The 4,559-nt window shown below is 32.7% G+C and overlaps 1 long non-coding RNA gene across 1 annotated transcript; it reads right to left on the minus strand.

The window, feature by feature from the left end:
* Positions 1-676: 676 nt before the first annotated feature.
* Positions 677-1,014, minus strand: LOC109590363 (uncharacterized). The gene is made up of 3 exons (XR_002189282.1): positions 987-1,014; positions 763-864; positions 677-719 (listed from the first exon to the last, which is right to left on the minus strand). It is a non-coding gene; the product is annotated as an uncharacterized LOC109590363 (long non-coding RNA).
* Between the last annotated feature and the right edge of the window lie 3,545 nt (positions 1,015-4,559).

A 4,559-nucleotide genomic window follows, 5' to 3' on the forward strand; every position in this document is an offset into this window, starting at 1 on the left:
ATTTAAATTTAATAATAGTTAGACGATCCTACTGCCCGTACAGACAGACAGACATTTTCTCCCCTCAGTAGGGCTCGCTTTTGCTCGCCCCAATAAAATTTTGTATTTATACGTTTTGTATAAATTTTATTATGAAATAATTTCGTGGATGAGCTTATAAACGAAAGTTTGTATATATAGGATGAAAAATTTCCTTTTTACTGTAGTTATGTTATAGTTATAAGCAGTTAAAATCAGCTAAATGCCATTATGATAACTCCGAATCAGCCTCATAGCCCACATATAGGCCACTGCCTACTATTATTTATCATTAACATCCACAAAAAATAGTAATCAACACTCATCAAGTAGTAAAGTTGTATAGTTACAAATTTCAAATTATCGTATTTCCTTGAATAAGGACTTAGGCGTTTATTGCGTAACAAAGGAAGAATTACAAAAATGTAAAATAAAAAACCCCAAAACCCTGATTCAGCTGCAAATGAATAATTAGACTAATTGGACCACTCTAAGAATAAGTGCATATAATACTGGGTAAAACCATAAAATATGCATATCTATAGTGATACTAGTAACGTTTATTTGAATAGGGCCACTATTCAAGGAAATAAGGTACTTACTGAATCTACAACATCAACACTAGCTCCATTAGTTAATAGAAAATCAACAGCTTCAACACTACCACTCTTAACAGCATTAAACAAAGGAGTTCTTTTCCTCTATAATAGAACATAAAGTGACTGATAATTATGAATAAATTACTTTATCTTTAACATTCACATCATAATCTCCTCTCCTAATCCAAAACTCAAGCATTTCAACTTTACCAGATTTACCAGCATAATGCAGTGGAGTTTTACCATCCTATGATTATGACAACAATAAATTATTAGTTACAAAAAATGGTCTACTGAGTAATTAACACTACTCTACTAACAGACAATTAATTATTTTTTAAAATGTAAATTAGGTAGAATTTCACTTACTTTAGACACAAAATCTGTTCTAGCTCCATTATTTAATAGAATATCAACAGTTTCAATACTACCACTCTTAACAGCAATCAACAATGGAGTTCTCTTCCTCTATAAATACATTTATTAATGAACTTTTACTCATGCATTGACAAGTGGAATATAAAAATTATTGCCAATACCGTATAGCGGGAAATTTTGGAGGATAACAAATTTCACGGATTTTTTCATGATTCATGAAATTAAATTCCTTGAAAATCAATTTAATATGGTACAAGATGGCAGATTAGTGGAAATTTGTGAAAATTAATTCCGCAAACTTCCACATATGGGTCATTTGCAAAATTTATTATCCTCGAAAAAACCCACTATACGGTACATCACATGAATATAATCACTCAATCTATATCTCAAAAGATGCTAATTAACGGTCTGTAACTACTTTGACAGGCTTACTGTATCAGAACCAATATTAGGATCAGCTCCTTTTTCCAGCAAAAATTTGAGAATACCAACATTATTCTTATCAATGGCTCTAATAAGAGCTGTGTCGTGATCGGATGCATACTATATTATAACAATAATTATTATGACATAAATATAGCTACAAACCTCAGTAGCATTAGGATCAGCTCCAGCTTCAAGTAGACAAATAAGCTCCTCAGGTTTAGTATGAGATTCTATAGAACTTATCAATTCTTTGCCCTACATAATTTTAAATGTAAATACATAGCACTAGATCATACCAGACTGGAACTCTTAATTATAACTTCTTTCTCTATTGGTGCAACTCTCCTTACATTTGTCTGTAAAAATTAAATTCCATAATCAAAGAAATCATTAACAAATACTGTAATGCTGGCAGGGTAATCATGCAGTTGTGTCTTTTACATGTATAGAGTATTTGGCTCATCCAATGCATATACAGACTTAGTATAATATATACAGCACTGTTAAGGTTAAGTTTTTTAATCCAGGCAGTCTGGACAAGTTTAGTAAAAGTGCTGGGTTTACAACATACACTGTGATATCATTATACATTTAATGCAACATAAGACCAACCAGCCAGACTACAATTGATCAACATAAGTGATACCGCAGGTAAAGTTGTGTATATTATTAATACATCCTGTAATTAACTGCTTTTCATTGTAAATCACACAATATAAATCAATAAGTCCTAATAATAATGTACAATGGCCTCTTGCATGCATCAGATATGCATGCACAAAATCACATACTGAAATTAGTTTCCTTTTAGCAGTAGATTCCAACTGTGTTTCTGAAAAAACAATATTAATTTTTAACACAACAAAAACACTGCATTATCTCACCTTCCTCTTCTTGTGGTAATTCAATTACAGTAATGTCATTATCCTTTAGCTTTCTCAATATCACTGGATTATTCAAATCTCTCATGACATCATCAAGAACACATGGCAGTACAGCATAAGTGATGATAATACTGCCTGTTCTTAGTTGTTTAAGATATGCATATTCTAACCATGAGAAAGCACCATAGGTTGAGATCCAGGTATAAATACTAGTGATTAACCAAGGCCTTTCAAGACGAAAAGAAATATAAGGTAAGCCAAGAGGTGCAGTGGGAGATAAATCAGAATGTTTCTCAAAGAAAGGTATGAAATTTTGAAAGGAAGCTGCACTCAATAACTTGACATAATCTTTTTCATATTCAATAAAGCGGTCTTTAATCTCATCATCATCTTTAGGTAGATCAGCTAGTTTCTTTAATAGCTTGTAATTGAGGTAACCAATGAAATCACACTTGATCAAAAATTCAAAAAAGCTTTTAAAATCGTTAATCTTCTCGAGAAGATCAATGCAAGACTTCAACTCAGAAACAACATGAGCTTTTCTCATGAAGCATCCATTTATTAAAAGCTTTGCATCTTCTATACAAATGCAATTGTCTTCAAGTGAATTTTTTACTGCAACAACAAGAGAATCATATTGTTGTTGTAATTTATTAGCAATTTCCTGAAGCCCTGGAGCTTGATCAATTTTGAGCTCGAGATTGCGCACACCTACAAATTGTATTTACATTCATAACCTATTCTTTCACACTGAAGCTCTCCTTACCTGGATTTACAACTGACTGCATCAAATGCCCTGTCATAAAACAGAATTAGATCAAATGCATGCTTAAAATATTTCAGTTTGATCATGCATTAATTTTGATGATTTATACACATTTCAGCTATTTTAATAAAATGTACAGACAGGGGCAGATTTTTAATTGGTGGTTAGCAATTTATAAATAGTTATTCACACAAAAATCTGCACTGGCAGGATACTGTGTGATCACTTTTCCTGAAGTAACAAGAGAACAACTATAAGTACAAAATAAGCAGTTTTTGCATGAAAGTATAAGGGGTAGAAAAAAAGGCTTAGGATTACCAGCCAAATGTTAGTAATTATAAAAAATATACAGTTGTCTCCTCAGTAAGGTAATTGCAAAAGTGGCTAGAAGTCAAGCTCTTTGACTTCCTTCTGCAGTTTATATAATTCTATGATATTACTGCAATGGGCTCCCAATGTTGTCTCGCTAGTCAGACTTTCAGACCATTCTCAGCCTACAGTCATGCATTTGGTCCACCACTGGCTCGCAAAATTACCCCCAATGATCTGCCACTGCGTGGGTCACTACTGCCTGTGGTCATTCCTAATGATTCTACATTGTATCTAAAACTGTGTTTTGCCAATTTTTGTCACAAATTGTATCAAATGCCTTAGGCCTTACAGCAGCCTATTTGCCCACATGTGTACCTTTAGCTCATTATAAAGTGTGGCTTAGACTAATCATGCATGTATGGCAACAAAATGGCAGAGAACAAAGTTTTCAAACTTTCTAACAGCAAGACAGGAATACTTTTAAGGGACAAAAGGTGGAGTATAATTCTGCTAAGTAGAATGATCTTATGACACTCTATACACATTAAAGCTTCATTATATTTAGTCCATGTTCTGTTTGTTTATAGTTTCACAAATGAAGCAGTGCTTATGAACAATTATATCATACAAGGTGCATGTCTGCACTGCTTATACGCTCACACACAGGCTCACCTTCACTGGTGAGAGTGGGTCTATTTGCCATTTCACTTCTTGACATAGCAATATCTAATGAACTTCAACATAAGAGTTTATTGTAGTCTATTTACTTTGTCTTTCTTTATTAATACCATCAGCTACATCATTCTCTTCTATTCCTTTAATCAAAAAGAACTCTCACAAGTAACTTGAATTAAATAACGATACATGTATACATGTACATGTGCATGCACATGTACCTTATACCGTATAGCGGGTTTTTTCGAGGATAATAAATTTCACGAATGACCCATATCTGGAAGTTTGCGGAATTGATTTTTGCGAATTTCCACTAATCTGCCATCTTGTACCATATTAAATTGATTTTCAAGGAATTTAAATTCACAAATCATGAAAAAATCCACGAAATTCGTAAAATTTGTTATCCTCAAAAAACCCACTATACGGTAGTTAGTTTAATATTGAGAATACAGTTACAATTTTTACACTAACATTCTTATTACCTGAATTAACAAT

Source organism: Amphimedon queenslandica, unplaced genomic scaffold, assembly GCF_000090795.2.
Source record: "Amphimedon queenslandica unplaced genomic scaffold, v1.1 AMPQUscaffold_10154_Cont17464, whole genome shotgun sequence".
Classification (NCBI taxonomy): Eukaryota; Metazoa; Porifera; class Demospongiae; order Haplosclerida; family Niphatidae; genus Amphimedon; species Amphimedon queenslandica.